The sequence below is a fragment of the Ceratotherium simum genome, chromosome 9 (genome assembly GCF_057802395.1).
Source record: "Ceratotherium simum simum isolate JZ-2026a chromosome 9, ASM5780239v1, whole genome shotgun sequence".
Classification (NCBI taxonomy): Eukaryota; Metazoa; Chordata; class Mammalia; order Perissodactyla; family Rhinocerotidae; genus Ceratotherium; species Ceratotherium simum.
This window is the reverse complement of record NC_141908.1, coordinates 65834092-65856605: the sequence shown is the minus strand read 5'-3', so window position 1 is coordinate 65856605 and position 22514 is coordinate 65834092. Positions and strand designations below refer to the sequence as shown.

The window sequence follows — 22514 nt, the reverse complement described above, 5'->3', positions numbered from 1 at the left end:
TTACATCTTTTCTGCAATTATTTATTTATTTATAATTTTATTTATTTATTTTTCCCCCAAAGCCCTGGTAGATAGTTATATGTTATAGCTGCACATCCTTCTAGTTGCTGTATGTGGGACACGGCCTCAGCATGGCCGGAGAAGCTGTGCGTCAGTGCGTGCCCGGGATCCGAACCCGTGCCGCCAGTAGCAGTGCGCCCGCACTTAACCGCTAAGCCACGGGGCCGGCCCCTCTGCAATTATTAATGCATCTGTTTTGCCCTCAAGTTGGATCTCCTCATGGAGAAAGGATGACCTCCTGTTGCAATTTCAAGCATCTATTCCAGACAGGACCAATATCAAGAACCAACCTGTGCCTTCTCATCCAGTGTCCCCTTGCTAAGTGTAAAGAAATTTTTTCTATCCTATCTCCCCCCCAGTCCTGTCATTTCATATAATTGACTATGACTGGGACAAGGAACAAGTGGCCCCTCAATAACCAATCACTAACAATGGGAATAGAAACACTATGATTACTAACTTAACCTAATCCAAATTTCACTTTTATTAGGAATGAACTGCCTTCCCCTGAATCATGTAGGGAAGAGTGGACATCTGAATAACACCAGAGCAAAGAGGAATATCATAATTATTTGAATGGACAATCAATAGCGTCTGCCACAATAACAAGGAAGGGGATGTGACTCTTAGAAGTGAAAATATGCTTCTTATGAATCAATGTGTAAGAAATGGAAAGGAGAATTAACTTCAGGTAGATAATCACACCTGGCTTAAGCTATTCAGTGTCACTCAGAGGGAACCTGGAGATCCAACAGGGAAGACAGGCGAAGAACTTCCAATGATGCTTGATGCTTACCATTAGAAAAGACACATAGTGGAGCCAAAAATAAGAAACAGACTAGAAGACAGTTCTCTCTCACTGTGATCTTGAAGATACTGTCAGTTTTCAAGTACAAAACTACTACCTTGCACCCATTCCCTGGAATTTTAAGGTGGTCCAGACCTACTAAAATTGGACTGATTTATGAATGTGAAGCTCTATATAGTAATTATCTCAAATTAATAAGTCTAAAGAGACTGTTTTTGTCATATATTTCAAAAATAAAATTGAATCATCAGTTTCAAATAAAACAAGAAAACTAATTTTTAGATGGAGGTATCTCACAGAATTATCAAGCCAAATAAAAAGAAGAAAGGGAATATGGGGCAATAAATTACCTCATATATGCTTTAATTATAGGTCCCCCTCATAATAGTGATTTGCTATATTTCTATGTATTCTATATTCTTATTTTCCAAAATTCTTAGCACACATTTAAATTTTTCATCAGTAATGGTCATGAATAATACACATCATATAACCAAATATATAACCTTAAGTAACTCAGTGATGCATAGAAAAAAATCAAGTTTCCACATGTACATAAATGTATTTTTTTCCTTAGTATTCACAGGAAATTGCTAATACTGGCATGGTTACTTGTTACCAAGCAGGAGATACAAAGAACTGTTTAATATATCTATTCTCTCTTGCAAAACATATCTTTTCATTCCTGCAACTTAAAGTGTAGTTGAGGAGACAAAATACTTATATATGAAAAATAAACCAGTACCACAAGACAAAATTCCCAGTCAAATCATAACATTTCCAAATATAGTTAATGCTATAATGTGAAAAAGAAAAATCTATTTTTTAAATATACATGTTCCGAAATGAAATATAAATGCTTCTTTGTTAAACTGTGTCACTAAGCAAGATAATGAAGAACTGCTCACACGCTCCTTGAATAACGCCAATTATCTGGAAAATGCGTGTTATTTCTTGGGAATTTACTTTCAAAAAAATTTAGGACATCTCTGGGACGGCCCCGTGCTTTAGCGGTTGGGTGCGCGCGCTCTGCTGCTGGCGGCCTGGGTTCAGATCCCAGGCGCGCACGGACGCACCGCTTCTCCAGTCATGCTGAGGCCACGTCCCACATACAGCAACTAGAAGGTATGTGAACTATGATGTACAACTAACTACTGGGGCTTTGGGGGAAAAAAATAAATAAAATTAAAAAAAAAAATTTAGGACATCTCTGTATAACTAACTGCTATCAGATAAAACTGAGTTAAATAACTAGAAATTCTCTTAACCTTATTAAATGATAGCACAACCCACTGGCACCTCTGAAAACATCAGTAAAGATTTCCAAGCGTTCTTAATCTTTTTTCGTGCTATGAATCCATTTGGCAGTCTAATGAAGTCTATGGACCCCTTTTCAAAAATGTTTTTAAATGCATAAAATAAAATATAAATTGTGTAAAAGAAACAGACTTAAAGTACAGCTCTTAAAATATACTAAAAACAATTTGAGATATAGCTACACGTCTAGAGATATATCCACATATAAAAAATGCTATCTAGAAGCAGGTGTAATTATTATTGTAATTTCAAACTAGTCATAAACATAAAAATATTTCAAAATATGTGAAGCCAGAGCAATGAGACATGACGATAAACATCTGCAACATCTAGAAAGTTACAGGTACCATTAGGACTAGTGTGTGTGTCCCTGCACTCAAAATTGAAAGATATACTAAATTTAAGTTAGATGTTCATGAGAGTAATGATGCTATTGTTTCCTTCCAAGTTCATGGATTCCCTAGAACGCGAAATGGAGAGAACACTCAACTCCTTATGACTCCAATTAGACATTAGCCAGATCTGGAGAAATGGAAAAATAAGCAAAAATAAGATAGCAGTTTTTAAGATAATTAATCCAGTTAAAGTTCTTAAGCTCCCACATGCAATTACTAATGATTATGGTCATCAACATGAAGACAGAAAGGAGAAACATCTCTACAGCCCCAAAATTCACAAGTTGCTCTGTTAAAACCATTTACATGGTTCCATGCCTCCTTGCCTTTACTACTTGCTGTGCCTTCAACTGCCCCCTTTCATCACCTGCTAACTCATCTTCATCTTTTGCCCAGGAATCACCTCCACACTTTCTTTCCAGACACTGCTTACCCCCAAGCTGATAAATAACCCCCACCCCTACTTCACCAACATCTTCTCCATTATAGCAAAGAATTATATGGAAATAACAAGTTCTATTTAAGTCTATTTAAGTTAATTAGAGGTAAGTCTCTGTCATCTACTACTAAAAAGGCCACAGCTAAAAAAATAAATAAATAAGTGGTGTTCAATACATATTTATTAAATTCAACTGGATCACATCAGAATCCCTTTATTTGTGAACTCATAGTTTAAACATAGTTACATTTTCCAGAATGAGAAGGGGGCAGGGGGAAGATTACAAATTTTTATGACAACTTAAAAGAAAGTCAGTACCTCACTGAATAAGGAAGTCCCAAAGAAAGATTTACTATATCAAGTCACAAAACATTGTTCTTTAAATTAAAGCCTCATCTGCACTACTCTAGGAAACTTCATTTTTCCAAATTAATCATAAATTTCCTAGTCTACTTAATTTAAGCAATTAAGCCTATGATAATTCAGATGTAAATTTAGTAGTGGTTCTTCCTTTAAAAAGAATTAAAGACAATATTGGTAATATGATCGTTACTAGTTTGCCATTAAGAATTTTAGAGGCTTTTTTCTATATATCCAGAATCACAGTGACGCATTAAAACAGAAATAATAATTCGCAAAACTTCAAAACAGTATCTACTGTTATTACAAAGCAGTGTTACTTTATAGATCTGAAATGTCAACAGACTTTTGCCATTTCAGATGGCATTTAGATAATTTCAAATACAATTCATTTACTCTGATGTGACTCCTTAACAATTCTCTCAAACTGCATTTTGCTAAACTACACTGCATAAGCAGCATCCTCTTACTAATTATACTCAATTACTGCATGCAGCATAGAGGTAAATTGCTTTGAAATTAATTCAGTTCTATAATTGTTCTTTACAATAAGCCAAACTTTCTCTATATTGATGCGTACTACCAGCAATGATTAGCATTTCTGTTGGAGGACATTTCTTTGATTATAACAGTGCACAGCCTCAAGGAGGCAGTAGCAAAGTTCTATCATCAGCCGAAATTCTGTATTCACTATGGAATTCCTCAAAGGCGGACAGAAATTAAATAGATTACAGAGAATGACATGCGTGTTGACCTTTAAAAACACTTTCCAAAGTACTCTTGTCTTCTGAAACAAAATTCTTATCAGTCCTTACCAACCTTTGTTTTAACTTACTCAAGTGGAAATCTGGGTAAATGAACCTATTTGCTGTTAAAATTTTACTGTAAAACATGGCACTCTCTTGATGATGGTAAATAGCTATGAGAGAAATCGAGAGGCTAAAATCAAGTTTATTCTCCTATATCAACTTTTAATTACCCCAAATTTGAAGGTTTGTTACCACAGCACAGACAGTTTTGTTTGCTTTTTTAGCTAAAATGCTGTCTAAAATCAATATTACCTGATTTAAATACAAACTAAGTGAGCAGGAGCGGTTAGTTATCATTTGATGAAATAGTACATAACTATTTAAAAATGTTATACAACCAAATCTTTAACAATTCAATTAGTAGGTTATTTATGCTCTATGTTTTCGTCTACCAAAACACTCAACTAGCTGTGTTTTGGCCATTTAAATAACTATCCTCATTTCGACAAGAATGAACTAAAGACTGAGCCCAAATCATCCAATCTGCTCTTTGCTGGCAGCTCTGGCAAAATTTAAGTTCCCTGAAATTCTTGGAGGACTTGTGGTTGAAGTTTCAGGAAACAGGTCAACTACAACATCTGGTGATAGTAAGAAAAAAGCTATACAATACCAGGAAAACACTACATTTACACACAATTCTCCCTTCACAGTACCTTATAAACTTACCAGTACTGTCTGCCTTCCAAGCAGTGAATTTACCCTCCTGCAGTAGTTAACTGCACATTTGCCTGTGTTATACTTAAGAAAAGTAGAAGAGGCCTCCATGATCATGTCATCATCAAAGCCATTAACCAAGAACATGGGTAGCAGCTCTTTCCCACTATTTTTCTCTACCTTTAAAGGCATAAATAAAAGCCTAAAAACTCTTTTAGAATTTGGGGAAAAAAAAAAAGCCAAGGATTTCTAACAACAGTAATCTGGAAAAGATTTTAAATTAACGGTTAAAATTGGCTCAGAAATATCTATTAATTGAAGTTATTTTCCCTATGAAAAATATACCTAGCACAAACAGAGAAACATCAAAGAATATATATGCCATAATTATACATACATATAAACATAGAGAGAGAGAGAGACAAAAAGGAAAGGGAGAGAGAGTCACCTAAGGTATGGAAGTTTCTAAGGTATGTTCTGAATCTCCTTTTCAGAAGACATGTGATAAAGAGAATATGCAGGTATGTGTATCTATATAATGTTAATAGGAAAAAACAAATATGAACTAAATGCAGTTATTGCTATCTAGATATGCCCTCTTAGGTGCACCCCAGAAAATATACACAGTGTTATTCAAAACTCTTTTAAAAATTCATATTAATCTTTGCAATGTAGCATGAAATATAGTGGTAATCACAATTGTTACATAAGTTAACTCACTTATTCATATTATGTGAGCAAAGTGGAACAGCCTTTCCAAAACTATCCTTAAGTACACAATATTGAAAGATGAGACTAATTCCAAGTTTACCATAACTGTACTATTTTAATGAAAACAGAAAATTAGCACTATCTCTCTTGCACAATATTTGAGTCAATTAACTGTCTTTTGATGAAAAACAATCATGCATTATAAGCAACATTAGAGTCACTGAAAACATTTTTCTAGTATGAAACAAACACAAAACTAGCAAATAACAGAGCCTAAAAACAATATAAGCACTGTTTTCTAAGCCTAACTCTGGAACAATGACTTTTAGCCATTATCTTTAAGAATAATGGCCTGATTTCAATTTTGTATCTCCACTGTTTGGAAGCAAAGTGATTTCTATTTTCAAAGTTTATAGTGTTTTTCCTCTTCCAATTTGAATACATTTAAGCTCCCATAGGATCAAGTTTAAGTTTCCTGATTTCTAACTGTGTAAACGCAAACACTGTTACATCCATCAGCTTCTAATACGTTTAGGGACCAGGGATCAAGGCAGCCATGCAGTTGGCTCCTGGAACTATTTTTGAATTCATTATTATAGTCAAATAAAATAACTTTTTTTTAATCCTTTAGAGATTTTAGAAAACAAATTGTAATTTTGCAGAATGAATCACAAACAAAGCACTCTGCTGAGTGAAACGTAAATAAAAATTATCTATTATTCAGCAATGGAGATTAAGATTTTAAGATTTTTCATTTAAAGTCAAAAGCAAAATTGGATATTTTACATTAAGATTACCTTAATACATCCTAGAACATTCATTTGTTCTTTGATTATTCAAAAAAAAGCGCCAAGGGGCCGGCCGGTGGCGCAAGTGGTTAAGGGCGGGGGCTCCGCTGCGGGTGGCTGGGGTTCTCTTGTTCGGATCCTGCGCGGGTGCGCACCAACACACCGCTGGTCAGGCCATGCTGTGGCAGCGTCCCATATAAAGTGGAGGAAGATGAGCATGGATGTTAGCCCAGAGCCAGTCTTCCTCAGCAAAAAGAGGAGGATTGGCAGATGTTAGCTCAGGGCTGATCTTCCTCACAAAAAAAAAAAAAAAAAGTGCCAATTGTGTTAATATGACCATAAATTCAACTACTATTTCTCATATACTCCTACTTTTTATAGATTATCAATGATAAAATAAAATCTAAAAATAAAAATTATGCTTATATTCTACCAAAAGATTTTATCCTTTATACAATTTACCTATACTTACTCTGTTTTCTTTCTCTAATACATGGACTTAGTCACCTGAGAAAGAGTTAAATTAAACATCCCTGAGTACAGCATGGTACACTGAGCTATAAAAATAGGTAGCTTATTTTACTAATTGACATGTCAAACTAAAAACTAAATATTTCACAATTATCAAGCGTGGATCAACAATTAACAAGTTCTTCCATTATAGATGGCAATATAGGCAATAAATTATATGTCAGTAAAATGTTTCAGTAAAATAACATGCACAAAATCACAATGCTGAGAAGTTCACTGCTGGGATTTGAACCCAAGGCTGTTGGTTCCTGGGACATAAAAAATATGCAACAAATATTGGTTGAATCAATTAATGAATGGCTCTTAAATCTGCCCTCTACACTCTTAAGGAAACTGTTGTGGTCATTGGGAAAAGAAAGTTTGTTTGTACATCATAAATGTATTTTAGTCTCTCAAGTGTTATTTCCAAGTGGGGAGCCAAATTCTACAAATATATTTGCTAATATCTCATAAAGGCAAAATTGAGCTGGACTCAAAAAACAACCGGTCCTGAGTATAAATATAAACTGAAATAAAAATAAATGAATTTGCTGATTGTTCTTTTCCATTTGAGAGAATGACTCAGTGTTAACCATAATAAAATATCACCCAATATTCTCAAAAATTAAAATTTATGACTAAACTAAAACTATGATTACAATGCAAAAGCAGTAATTTTTATTAATTAAATAGATATGTCACTGTATATGTGTATTCTAGATATAAATATTTCTATTTTACCCCTATAATGTCAATTGAATCAACTGAGTCAGAAACCCTATAACCTTTATGTCTAAAAACCTATTAACATAATTTCATCTCTTTAATGCCCACGTAATCTTGTAATTATGTAAAGGAAAGTTTCTTTACTTTGCAAGTGGAAAACTGAAATCATAGTCAGGAAAAACACTGCCAATGGTGATTCATAAAGTCAATCTCAGAGAGCAGGCTGATATTCACAAATCTCAAATTCATCAATCCAGAGGAAATACAAATCATATTAGTGTTTTTTACCATTCAACCTCCAAAACCACCATAGCAGACCAAAGTCCCTTAAAAAAAAGCAGACACATGACACAGAAACAATTTTACATAAAAGAAGGATCTGAATTGTAGATAAGGCTCTGAGTTCCTGGAAGCAGCAGGGCGTGCTGGGCAAATGTGTGAAATACTGAGATCACCCAACTTCTACTCCTTCAGGTGAAAGAGCAAAATCTATTTATCGAGATCACTTTTGACAAACACAAGGAAGACACGTTTTCCACTTTAATTCCATGACCCAAATCCGTGCCATTTGAGAATACCTAATTGAATTACTCAATTTAGATGGAAAACCATCTGCTCAAAGTCTAAGTCTTCAGTTCTTACTGGCTATAAAAACAATGAAGGTCAAGGTCAGGGGACTGAAGTTACAGCAAGCCTAGTCCAAGTTGAGGAGGAGACAGACAGCAACAGTGTAGGCATCTACAAAGTGTGATGAGCACAGGCAGCATCAGGCCCCCAGCTATCCCACTGCCGCTGATAAGCATTCCAAACTGATAAGGAAGGCTCTGCCCTCCCTCCCGGAGAACTTCTTTCACTCTCTTCTGTCCTATCCAACTGCACGCCATGCCTAGTTTATTTTTCTGCCAAGAAGAGTGATCTTGGCCACCTCAAAATTCCCATTGCAAAAGAAACCCCTTGTTTAAACCCAAGTATAACTGACAGCTCCTTTCCAATTATCCCCTGCAACTTCCCCAGTCTCTTTCATGCTTGGCTACTGAGCTCAGTCTAGTTTGGCTGTCGGCCAGGTTCCTCTCGTCTTTCCTTGTCCGTCGTAAAAACTTGGAAAACACTCCTGGACAGCTCAAGGAGACCTTTTAAGTATGCAATGGGGCAGTACCTTAGTCTGTCTGCTGTTTCCAGCAAGGCGAGTAGTCGCCAGCAACTGCACTCTCCCAATTGGTGGGTTTTCTAGCAAGGCTACTTGTTTATGTGGGGGAAGGAGGGAAAGACTGGCAGGGAAAAGGGGCGATTTGCAAATCTGAAACATTTCCAACTCCTCTCAGAGTTTCCGACCTCCTAACATTCACTCTGTCTCATTACCGCTCCTTCAGCACCTAATCACCCATTTGGTAGCACAGACACAAATTCATCAGTATCATGGTTTCCTACTAGTCCTAGAAGTTAACAAGCAGAGCCATACTAAAACACTATCCAAAAACTTTTATTCTCTTTGGTGCAACATTTTTTTAAAAAGCAGGTCCCAAACTAAATTTATTAAATCCTTTCTAATTGATTGCATTTTACATTGCCAAACTTGAAAACTGAAATAGTGCACGTGAATGTCTGATTGCAAGTGAAAGTAAGGCGAGCTCTGTTGGGAAAAACCGCTAAGACCCAGGAAGGGGTACCTGGACCGCCAGCCTGGGCAAACCTCGAGGTTTGCCCAACGTACTAAGTGAACTCGCCAAGCCCAACACCAGCTACGTCTTCCTTACTCTACCCTGGCACGCTAGTTCCAGCTGCAGCGTCCAGCTTCCTGTTCAAGTCCCATTCAACATCGTAAACACATTCCAAGAAAACCAGCCTGCCCAGAATTCCCTCCCGCACACGGGGAAGTAGCGCGGCGGCCCCACGAGCCACAGGAAAGAACCGATCGCGCTGGGCTCTGATCGGTGTAGTGGTCAGCCCACGGGGAGGTGGACCCGGCCGAGCGAGCTTGGCAGCGGGACCGGGAGCCCGGGGCCTCGTCACCCCGCCGCGCCGCGCGCCCCCCCCCCCCCCAACGTAGCGCTCGCCAGAAGGAGCTACTTAACCCACCCAGCCAAAGGGTAACCGTGCGGGCGCCGCCCCTGGGTTTGGGCCCTCCCAGCCCTGGGCTTTAAAGAATCCTCGGCCCGGCCTCGGAGCTTCGCGTCTCCCCGCCCCCATGCCCACACTCTCTCCTGGAGCCAACAAAAGGGAGGAAGAAGTTTCGCTCCTGGGTCGCCTCGCTGTGACCCGGCGATGACTTGCCTGCTCAGTCCCGTCTGGTCCACGCGCCCTCAGCCGTACTGATCCACGGGCGCCCCCCTCGTCCCCCTCCAGCTCCTGCCCACCGGCCCCGGCCACCCGGACCAAAGTTACCACAAAGGGCTAGGGGAGGCTCCCAGAGTCGGGAGACCGCTGCGTCCCCGGCCTCGTGAGGCTCCCCAGTCATCCCTGAAGCACTGCCAGAGCAGTCGTTAACAGGTCTTAGCCTCCTTTAGTGCTGGACGACTCCCTAAGCCTTCACAGTCCTAATCTTTGCAACCTGCCCGGCGGCGGCGCGCAGCCCCGCGCCCTCCATCCCCGGCACCGGCGGCCGGGCTGACCACCGCCCGCGCCTTCAGGATGCCGCTTGAACAGAGAGCGCACGCTACCTGGCGGGAGGCTGGGCCGGCAGCCAGGGAAGACCCCGGCTGAATCGCCGTCTCTCCGTACCTTACTGACTGATGCGGTCGGGTCAGGCTTGAGGCAGGGGCGTGGAGAGCTGCCGCGTCCCCGGAGCCGGGCGATCTCCGCTCCAGCACCGCCGGGGCGCCGTTTCCGTGGCCGAGAGAAAGTTTCTCTGCGTCAATACGGTGCTGGACTCGGGACCCTCCGGCTCCGGTCCCCTCCCTCCTCTTCCTAATCGGCTGCAGCCAAAACTGGCGCTGGCGGCGGCTGGGGCTCGAGGCTGGGGACTCCGGGTCGCTCCCGGCAGGGAACGCGGGGCTCCCCCTCTCGGCCAGAAGGAAACTCTCCCGACTCCGGCCGGCACGCTTCTGGCGGTCTCCTTGGACACTTCCAAACGGGACGCCCGTGTTCCAGCTCGCGGACTTTCTTCAGTCTCTGATGGTCGTTTCCTATGGGCCCACTGGGCTATCTGGCGTTTGCACGCAGGACCGAAGGAGGAGAGGGGAATGTGAGAGCGACCGGCTGTGGAAGGAGAGGCCTCACCTTCCCCTGTTAACTGGGACAGAAGCAAAACCACAGATCCTCCACCCCCAGCCCTCCTCCCCCGCCGCGTTTCTTTTTGAACCTCCTCCCATCAGGACTCTTCGCCTTATCTTATCTCTATGTTTCCTAACACAATTTTAAAACACTTCTGCGGCTTAAGAAGAAAAAAAATAGTGTCAAAAGAAGCGCACCCACGAATACCAGTAGGTGTCTTTTTTACAGCCTTCGTCAAGAAAACATTGACACGGTGGCTGCTGCTCTGCACCTCTACAGACTTTTTTTCTTTATTTTAAACTCATTTTTTTTTTAACTCAGCCTGAATCTCTGCACTTTGTTATGCCTTAAAAAAAAGAAAAACTGCCTCAACCATCAGATCGTACTCATTTGATCCATTCAATGTTTACCTCAGAACATTCTTACTGACCCTGGTAAACTGTGTGGGAAGAAGGGCAAGGAGGAGGAGAATCCTCATATAAGCGACTCTTACAGGATGGGAGGACACTTACTAAAGTTTTTTGAGGCGCTGCTCAGAATTTAGTTTACTAAATTTTAATTTGAATGTGAAAATAGATGGATAAAGGAAAAAAAGCATTTTGCAAGCCTAGTAAATATAATGTGTTACAGTGGAATCCAGGGCTTAAAATCAGACAAGCCAGATTCCTTTCCAGACTCCGTACTTACTCATTCTGTGCCCTAGGACACTCGACTCAATTACAACTGCCAAAAAGAATTATATAATCGAACTCACAGAGCCACGGTCACATTTACAGGAGTTAGAATAGTGTCAAGCGCAGAGAAGGTGCTCAATCAATATTTGGTTCTTACATCCCACTATAGTTGACTGTAATTAGGAGAAGGTGGTACTGGAAATTTCCCCCAAAGACCTTGTTAACTGAATCAATTTTCTTCTCCTTGATGCTTTTCCCATTAAAAAAGTTACAGCATCACAATTTTCAAAATGGAAACTAACTTTAGGGATCACCTAGCTCTAGCCAAACTCCCTTATTTTAAATACAAGGCAACTGAAATCCATGAATCTTAGTTGACTTTCCCCAAATCTCATGGTTAGCAGGTGCTAACCAGAAATTAGGCCTTTTCATACCAGGTTAGAGTCCTCTTTTAACTGTCTTTTTCCCTTTATCACACTAGTCAAACACACAGTAAAATAATTACGTTGAAAACATTAATCTAAGGACAATGCTAATTGCTTTTTCTGTAAATAACCTTTAAATGATTAATTTGCAAACAATCTCTAAGAAATAAATGATGCCATTTAGGTGATCACAGTATCAGTGTGATTATGAAAATAAATCAAATGGTAGTCCAGTACTTAGGAATAAGGAGGTTGACCAGATAACCAAATCTACATTTATATCATAATTATACATATACGAGGTGGGGTGTTTTCTAACACAAATTTTAAAAATTCTGTTAGAGAACTCTAGACTCCCAAGAATATATCAACAAATCGCCAGGATCTGTGGATGCTAGTTTGAGAAACACTGGATCATTCTTCAAAACACTACACCTCCACTTGATCAAGTGCAGGGCGCAAGAATAAATTAGGCTGCAGAGATCAAACATAAGCTCCATCATATGAATTAATGGAAAGTCTCATAACATGTTCTTGTTTCTCATTCATTTGCCTCTGATACCTTTAAAGAGAAGGTCTTCTAAACCCTTTCTCACCTTACTCAATGTTGAAAGTCGTTTGGACTTTTACACAACTCCCAGGTTCTCAGAGATAAAACCCTGTATCTTCCTTCTGAATAGCAGTTCTCTACTACTCCAGTCTCTCCCTGAAGCAGCCACTAAAATAATTTCTTGAAAGCATTTCATAGCCTTCTCTTTAGAATTCTATGCTCCCTTTCCATGAGACTTGGAAGTTGCCTAAAAGAGAAAAAATTCTAACTATAAATTGCATCCATCATGGATGGGTAAATGGGGATGCATGAATCCCCATAACTATCTTTTTTAATCATGGCATATAGTGCTAAAGATTACTCTTTTTCATATTTTTCCCAATGTTTAAAGTCTGTAAACTTGCTATTGCTCTGTAATTTTTATAACCTGATTTTTGATATGAACTGCTTTATGAAATAGCTTAGAGGTATAAAAATCTCAAGGATGTCAGAACCAAGTTTTTAAAAACACTAAAACCAAATAGAACAAGATTTAAAATCAGATCTATAGCATGTCCCAGGAATTGAAGAAGGGAGATGCCAAGGAAAAGGGCTGCAGAGGCCCTGGGTAGGGCACTACCATTAGAATATGCCAAATTCTACCCATAGCAAATACTCAAATTTCCTTTTGAAAATTCTTCTCATTCATCGTAGGTGACTATGGACTCTGATAGAGACTCAGCAGCCTTCCAGTATTTTTTAAATTAATTTTCTTGCTCAAGCCAGTCTGAAGTTTCTCTTACTTGAACTGAAAGAATCCTGACTAAGACAGACAACTATCTGTTATTTATGTTAAGAATAACAATTTTATTGCTGGCTATTACAAAAATACTGAAAAACATGCTAATTGCTGGTTGTTTAGCTCTACATTACTGCAAACTCATCATTTAAAGTATTTGACAATTTTTTATTTTTTATTTCTTTTATTTATTTTTATTTATTTATATTTTTTTAAATATAAAGACTGGCCCCGAGTTAACATCTGTTGCCAATCTTCCTCTTTTGGCTTGAGGAAGATTGTCCCTGTGCTAACATCTGTGCCAATCTTCCTCTATTTCATATGTGGGATGCCGCCACAGCACCGCTTGACGAGCGGTGTGTAGGTCGTGCCCAGGATCTGAACCAGCAAACCCCAGGCCACTGAAGTAAAGCGTGCAAACTTAACCACTATGCCACTGGGCTGGCCATGACAATGTTTTCAAAAAGGAAATAAAAACTCAGATGGAATTCAAAATCTCAGACCTGTGCGTTGAAAAGGGAGCATATTTCTTTTTGTTAAGTGCAACAATGGCCAAACAGCCATTGAGTTCCTAAGGGGACCTGGGTTCCAAAGTTAATGTGTACATTTACTCTCTACCTTCCATCATTTTGTCTCTCATTCTATTGTGGTCCTCCTGATTAAGAACATGAAACATACTCATTGCAAAAAAAGGAATAGAGGCAATACAAAAAAACATATCACCTGTATTCCCACCACCAAGAGTACCCATTGCTAGCATTTGCTCTATATCCTCCAAGTATTACTGAGGTCTCTGAGAGACTCTCCAATAAACAACATCCCTTCTCTATGCCTGGGTTGGGAATAAATTGAAAAATAAAACAAAAGTTAAAAATGGAAGCTAAACTATTACCTTTATTATTGACAGAGACCTGGTTTGAGTTGGTAGACCTAAAAATGAACAATCAAAATAGAAGCCTCAGTCCCATGGCTCCTGCCCTCCCCACCTAGGAGGAAACAGTCTCTTTGAAAAACGAGTTAAATTCTGTTTTTTGAAATCCATTTCCCAGAAAGAAGGAGAGAGAGATTAAGAGAAAGAGAGAGAGAGAAATGAACACTGCATGTACAGTAATTCTGCCCAGGTTAATTCCTAAATGCATTTAACAAATATGTCACAACACCTCTCGAAGGGCAAGTGAGTAAAGACCCAGGAAAAATATTTTAGCATGGAAATCAGGAGTAGAAAAAAAGGCATCACCCAGTATCTAAAGCCACTTACATTTTTCTTTCCCTTTTTTCACAGGGAAGTATACTGTACATGCTACTTTGTGACAATATAACAGTATGTCATGAGCTTTTCCCCTACTAGTGTTTATTAACAACTTTTTTGGTATTATAAACAAAGAAACTATGACCATCTGTACACATATTTCTTTTTTTTTTTGTAAATAACATTTTTTTGGAACACAGCCACAGCCATTTGTTATGTGTTGTTTATGGCTGCTTTCAGGCGATAATGACATAGTTCAGTAGTTGCAACAGACTGTAGACTCACAGAGCCTAAAATGTTTACTATCTCATCCTCTATAGAAAAGGTTTCCTGACCTAAAAATTTAACATTAATGTCTTAGTATCATCAAATGTCTAAGAATATTCATATTTCCTTGATAGTCTCATAATTTTTTTCCAATTATTTTATTGAGGTCATATTCGTTTATAACACTGTGTAGTTTCAGGTGTACATTATTATAAATCAGTTTCTGTATAGACTGCATCGTGCTCACCACCAATAGTCTAATTTTTATCTGTCACCATACATATGTGCACATATTTTTTGTACACCATCTGTACACATATGTTGCCTATCCCTTGCCAAATATTTTCTTAGAATAAATACTTAGAAGTACATTTTCAAGGTTAGAGTATAGACATTTTTATTATTATTTTGAAAAAAATCTCAAATTATAGAGAAGTTGCAGATAGAGTATAAAGAATTATTTTTTTCCTGAATGATTTGTGTGTAACTTGCCAACGTGATACTCCATCCTCCCCAAATACTTTTGTGTACTTCGTACAAACACAGACTTTTCTATAAAGAAAGCAAACTATCAAAAATCAGGAAATTAACATTGATACATTTCTACTATATACCTCTTAGGTCTCTTTAAAGTTTCTATTACCCCTATTAGGTCCTTTATAGAAACATGAGATCACATGTTACATGCAGTTATCATGTCTCTTTGACTTTCATGATGTTGATATTTTTGAGAATTGCTTTCTAGCTATATTGCAAAATATCTTTTAATTTATTGTGTTAGAGTCAAGTTATAAATCTTTGGTAAAACAAGGAAGTGTGATACCATATTATTATTAGTATATCAAGTTGCACCCAATTTTGATTTGTCCCGTTGCTAATGATCTTTACTTGATTAAGGTGATGGTATCTGTCAGGCTTCTCCTCTATAGTGTTAATCTCTTTTCCTTTGTGGTTGATAGGTAGTTTCTGGGGAGGTACTTTGAACCTATGTAAATATTTCATTCCTCATCAAACTTTCAATTTATTCATTTATTTATATTAGTATAGAGGCATAGTTTGCTATTTTATTCAAATGCTTATAATCTGTTACTATCGTGATTTATTTCGACACTCAAATTGTCTCAGATTTGGCCAAAGGGAGCCCTTTCAAGCTGACTTCTGTGTCCTTTTGCCATGTCTCCATTGTTCAAGAGCATGGTCTCACTTCTGGGCACAAAAGAGGTCTTCAGGTCTCATCTTGTATTTTCTATTTGGGCCCCAGCCCTGGAATCAGCCATTTCTCCAAAGAAGCCAGTTTTTTGTGTGTGTGTTTGTTTTTACTGAAAGATGGTGTTTAGAAGCTAAGTTCTAGGTGCAATGTCATTGCTATTAGGCTTTTGCTTCACTAGGCCTTCTCAATAGCCAAAGCAAGGAATACATGCACTTTATTTGTTTATTTATTTATATCTATCGGCTTTTATCTTGAAAGCCATGAGTTCATATCCTTACCTCCAATTCCAGTTAAGTACCACTTTTCATATTTGTAACTCCCTTCTCCCTTCTCATGAAAATATGACTTTCACTCCATTATCCTTAAGATATTTTCTTATTTAATCAGTGTCTTTTCTATAACCAGTCTCCCATGGCTGTCACAGCCCTATCTCCTGTGTGGCCAGGCCACCCCTCTGCAGGAACATCTTCATAATGCTGCTCAGGGGCCAGAACTCAACACAGACAGCTCTCTTGTGCCCTGCTCACCTGCGTAGGGCTCCAGCACGCTGTGCCAGGCTGCCTTCTGTGTGATCTCGTCTGCTTCTTGCTTGGGCTCTAACTCACCACACAAGGCTCCTCCTCCACTGGGAGACCCTTCTCACCGTACTGGGGCCTCCTCACCCGTCTCTGGGCCCCTGCAATTCCCCGATCCCAATACCAGTGCAGATATTTACCTCACTTGGCCCCTCCTAACAGTTGAAATTCACATTCCAAGCTAATTCTGGAAAGTTTATAAAAATGTATACTCGCATGAGCAATATATAAGTGAGTGCCACTTCTTCAACATGCGGCACTTGTATTTTATTTATTACCTATGTTACCTATGCAGTTAGGAAGGGAACTCAGGTGCACATGGCCATGTGAAGCATGCTTCCCAGTGTTTGGCACGTCATCATCCTGCAAGTTTCCACAAGCCCCTCACGATTTTATTTCATGACGCACTTTTATCCCTATTTCCTCCCTTCTCTCCCCCAACACAAGTACTCATTCTAATGTGTTTAATGTGTATTTTTTGTTTGTTTTTATGTGTATTCTTGCAAAATATTTATTTTTATATGCATTTTAAGTGTATCTAAATAATATTGTATAAACTATTCCATCTTGATTGTTACTTTTTTCTCCAAATACTTTTAAGTTTTCAAATAATCTAAGTGAAAAATTAGTAGCTCAATTACTGTTTTAATTTTTATTACTTTTACTGTTAATAAAGCTGAACATGTTTTCATACAGTTAGTAAACATTTATATTTTGTTTTATGAACTGGCTACGTATATTTTGTCCATTTTTCTCTTTTCCCCATGGATTTGTATATTTTTCTTTTCCTTATTGATTTTTGATTTTTTGTGTGTATGTGTGAGGAAGATCAGCCCTGAGCTAACATCCATGCCAATCCTCCTCTTTTTGCTGAGGAAGACTGGCCCTGGGCTAACATCCCTGCCCATCCTCCTCCACTTTATATGGGATGCCGCCACAGCATGGCCTGACAAGTGGTGCATTGGTGTGCGCCCAGGAACCGAACTCGGGCCACCAGCAGCAGAGCATGCACACTTGCCTGCTATGCCACAGGGCCAGCCCCCTCCTTATTGATTTTTAAGGGTCCTTTTATAAATGTGTTATTCTCTAGCAGAAAAAGAAACCTAGAGTATTTGTTTCTTTAAACTTAATTTAAAATAATTAAATTTTTTTGCTGGTTTTTTTGGGGGATTGTATAGAATTTCTTTAAATGTAGTGTAGGGATTCAGAATGAGTCACCCCAAGATGTGCCACTCTGGAATACAAATTATTTTGAGCTAAAAATAATCAAGGCCCAAAAGACTCAGGAAGAAACTTTGACCCTGCCCTTAACTGCCTAAAAAGAACTTAGATAGAGGATATGTTTAAAGAAGGAGCTATTACCAATGGAAAACTACAGGACAACATGAACTAGTGACAGAGAATAACCTAGTAAGGCCTGTTTGATCCAAGTTCTCTCTGTATCCCATTGTTTCTGGGACAATTTATTTACCAAACATTAACTGTTTTTACTTCCTATAAATTGCCTTCGTTCCCTTTGAAGTCCCAGACCCCTGCTCCCTTCTCTTTAGTCCAGAATGATATACATATCTCATTTTGCCTAACTATCTTTGGAATTTTTCATGCTTATGTGAATTCCCTGTGTGCATGTATTAAATTTGATTTTCTCCTGTTAAACTGTCATATGTCATTTTAATTATTCGACTAGCCAAAAGAACCAAGGAGGGAAATTTTCCCCTCCCCGACAGTAGTCTTTTATGATTTCTCAGTTTTTTGTAATGCTTATAAAGACACTCCACTCAAACTAATCACCTATATTTCTTCTAGTATTTTGTAGTTTTACTTTTTGCTTTCCAATTTAATTTGGTGTGAAATCTAAGGCTTTTTTTCTTTTTTTTTCCCCCAGAATAATTACCTAGGTGTTCAACATCATTTACTGAATGATCCATTCTTTCCCCAGTGATTTTAGAAGTAATTCTTACTATATATTAATTTAGATATAAAATAGGGTCTTTTTGTGAAGAACTTCCTGGTGTGGTCAAACAGTATGCACAATGTAATAAAACTCCCCCAAAAAGGCACAATGCATACTGAAATTCAGCAAGACTCCTATGCTAGCCAAGCCAGCGGAGCCCATGAGCCTGGAGAAAGGGGCATCTTTTCCAACTTCAGAGGCATCCTCAGCTCCTAGCCAAGCCCCTGCAGAGCTGCCTTGGAAGGAGGTGGGGGAGTTTCTCTAATTTGCACAAAGACATTATATGGGCTAGCAGCAGCCCTTTCCCATTTATCTTTCAGTGTATTCCTGCAATAGAATAGTATTAATTGCCTCCACCTATAATTGTTTAAAATATCTATTGGAGGGCCAGCTCGGTGGCATAGTGGTTAAGTTTGCACTCTAAACTTCGGCAACCCGGGGTTTGCAGGTTCAGATCCCAGGATGGACATACATACTGCTCATCAAGCCATGCTGTGGCGGTGTCCCACATACAAAGTAGAGGAAGATTGGCATAGATGTTAGCTCAAGGCCAAGCTTCCTCACACAAAAAATAAATAAACAAAATAAAATAAAAAACTGTCTATTGAGCAAATTCCCCTTCATTATTTCCTCTTCAAAAGTTTCATCACTATTCTTTCAACTTCATTTTTCCATCAATGATCTATTGGTGGTTTAGTAGCATATTGTTGAGTCTCCACAGCTTTATCACTTTCCCAGTTTTTTCCTTGTAGTTGATTTCTAACTTCATAACATTACGGTCTGAAAAGATGCTTGTTATGATTTCAATCTTCTTAAATTTATATAAGTATGACTTGTTTCCCAAAATGTGGTCTATTCTTGAGAATGTTCCATGCATGCTTGAGAAGAATGTGTAATCTGCTGTGTTTGGATGGAGTGCTCTATATATGTCTATTAAGTGCATCTCATCTAGTTTTTCATTTAGGTCCATTGTTTCCTTATTTATTTTCTGTCTGGATGATCTGTCCATTGATGAGAGTGTTAAGCTCTTGATAAAAGTGTTAAGGGTGTTAAGATCCCCTACTATTATTATGTTGTTGTTAATATCTCCTCTTAGGTTTGTTAATAGTTGCTTTATGTACCTTGGTGCTCCTGTATTGGGTGCATATACATTTAAAAGTGATATGTCTTCTTGGTGGAGTGTCCCTTTTATCATTATATAATGCCCCTCTTTGTCTCTCATTACCTGTTTTATCTTGGAGTCACCTTTGTCTGATAAAAGTATGGCAACACCTGCTTTCTTTTGTTTGCCATTAGCTTGGAGTATTGTCTTCCATCCTTTCACTCTGAGCCTGTGTTTATCTTTAGAGCTGAGATGTGTTTCCTGGAGGCAGCATATTGTTGGGTCTTGTTTTTTAATCCATCCCACCACTCTATGTCTTTTGATTGGAGAGTTCAGTCCATTTACATTTAGGGTAATTATTGATATATGGGGGCTTGTTGTTATTTTATCACTCTTTTTCTGATTCTTTTGCATTTCTTTTGTTTCTTGTCCCATGTGTTTCGGACTACCAATGCAGTTTGGTAGTTCTGTATGGGGGTTCTCTTAGTTTTCTCTTTCTTTATCGTGTGTGATTCTGTTCTGATTATTTGGTTAGTGGTTACCATGAGGTTTGTATAAAAAAATCTCATGGATGTGATAGTCCATTTTTTGATGGCCTCTTATTCCCTTAGACTAAGTCGATTCAACCCCTTTTCTCTTCCCCTTCTATGTCATTGTTGTCACATCTTATTCCTTCTTGTGTTGTTAGTTCATGTTTAACATGATGAGGTTATATTTATGCTTGATGCTTCCCTTGATCTTTTTTTTATAATTAAATGTTTGCTAATCTATTTTGATAGAGGACTGCAAGTTTTCTGGTTTTGATGACCTATTTTCCTCCTCGTTCAAAACTTTGAATCTGCTTTCTCTTTTTTTCCTCAGGAATGAGGGCCTTCTTGAGCACTTCTTGTAGTGGGGGTCTTACGGCAATGAACTCCCTTAGCTTTTGTTTATCTGCGATAGTTATTATTTCTCCATCATATTTGAAGGATATTTTTGCTGGATAGAGTATTCTTGGCTGAAAGTTTTTGTCCTTTAGAATTTTGAATATGTCACTCCACTCTCTCCTAGCCTCTAAAGTTTCTGTCGAGAAATCAGCTGAGAACCTGATAGGAAATCCTTTGTACGTTATTTTTTTTTTTTTGTCTAGCTGCCCTTAATATTTTTTCTTTGTCATTGACTTTTGCCAGCTTTACTACTATCTGCTTTGGAGAGGGTCTTTTCATGTTGATATATTTAAGAGATCTATTGATTTCATTCACTAGTATTTCCAGCTTCTTCCCCAGGTTTGGGAAGTTCTCAGATATTATTTCTTTGAACAAGTTCTCTGCTCCTTTTTCCCTCTCTTCTCCCTCTGGAATACCTATAATCCTTATGTTGGATTTCTTAATTGAGTCGGATATTTCTCAGAGGGTTTCTTCATTTCTTTTAAATCTTTGTTCTCTTTCCTCCTCCATCTGGAGCATTTCTGCATTGCTGTCCTCAATATTGCTAATTCTTTCCTCCATATTGTCAGCTTTGGTGCTTAAGGCTTCCAGATTTGTCTTTATCTCCTCTATTCTGTTTTTCATCTCTAAGATTTCTGATTGTTTTTTTTTTTATAGTTTCAATCTCTTTTGTGAAGAAACTCCTGATTTCACTGAATTGTCTGTCTGTGTTTTCTTGTATTTCATTAAGCATTTTTATGATGGCTATTTTGAATTCTCTGTAGTTAAGGTTATACGTTTCTGTGCTTTCCGGGTTGAGTTCTGGGTGCTTGTCATTTTCCTTTTGGTCTGGAGATTTAATATATTTTTTCATGGTGCCTGCTGGTGTTGGTTTACCTTTCCTCATAGTGAAAATATATGGTCGCAGTTTCCTCTTGCTGCCGCTGAGTGGGGGTCAAGAGCTGTGTATTCTGGCCCGCCTCAATCCGTGGGCACTCTTGTCAGCCCCTGGCTGATCTGCAGTGTGGCTGAGTGGAGGCTCTTGGGAGGGAAGCGTGGAAACAGCTGGAGCTGGAGCGCAGCTAGGCCGAAGCAGATGGGGCTCGGGTGTGGGTGGGTTGAAGCAGCTGCAGCTGAAGTGCCACTGGGCCAAAGAAGCTGGAACTGGAGTGCACTGGGCTGAAGAAGGAGGAGCAGGAGTGCCGCTGCACCAAAGAAGCTGGAACTGGAGTGTGCTGGGCCAAAGAAGCTGGAACTAGAGTGTCCTGGGCTGAAGAAAGAGGAACTGGAGCACCGCTGGGCCAAAGAAGCTGGAACTGGAGTGCACTGGGCCAAAGAAGCTGGAACTGGAGTGCACTGGGCCAAAGAAGCTGGAACTGGAGTGTCCTGGGCCGAAGAAGGAGGAACTGGAGCACCGCTGGGCCAAAGAAGCTGGAACTGGGGTGTGCTGGGCTGAAGAAGGAGGAGCAGGAGCGCTGTTGGGCCAAAGAAGCTGGAACTGGAGTGCACTGGGCCGAAGAAGGAGGAGCTGGAGCACCGCTGGGCTGAAGAAGCTGGAACTGGAGTGCAATGGGCCCAAGTTGCTGGCGCCAAGTCAGCTGGAGCCTGCACGCAGGCCAAGCTGAAGCAGCTGGAGCCGGGGGGAGGGGGGCGGTCAAGCCGAAGGAGCTGGGGGTGGGGCATGTTCCAGCCGAAAGAGTGGAGCCGGGGAAGCTGGGGCCGTGGCTTGGTCCAGCTGGAGCAGCTGTGGCTGTGGCATGGTGGGGACTAAGCTGCCACTGCCTCTGGTGCGGGGGTGCAGGCTCAGCCCACTGCTGGTCAGCCAGGTGCCTAGGGGCTGCTGCCTCTGGGGATGGGGCTGAGCTGAAGCACCAGTCGGGTGGGCCGGGTGGCGGAGGGGCACTTACTTTCGCCTCTCCAATCTCAGAGGTTTCTCACCTCATTGTCGCTCTCTGCTCTCCTGAGGGGCTAGCTTGTTGAAACTACCCTCGCAACAGTTCCACTCCCTCCGTAGGGGGATCGGGTTGTGAGGGGTCTT

General features: G+C 39.6%; 1 protein-coding gene across 7 annotated transcripts in view; it reads right to left on the bottom strand.

Moving 5' to 3' along the window:
- The window catches only part of GULP1 (GULP PTB domain containing engulfment adaptor 1), a 287155-nt gene extending 276345 nt beyond the window's left edge, over nt 1-10810 (bottom strand). For 2 of the 7 annotated variants that reach the window (XM_087435469.1, XM_087435472.1), the window contains exon 1: nt 10296-10808. The gene's annotated coding sequence lies outside the window, so the exon portion shown is untranslated. The other 5 variants (XM_087435474.1, XM_087435473.1, XM_087435476.1 and 2 more) reach the window with 4 other exon arrangements.
- Between the last annotated feature and the right edge of the window lie 11704 nt (nt 10811-22514).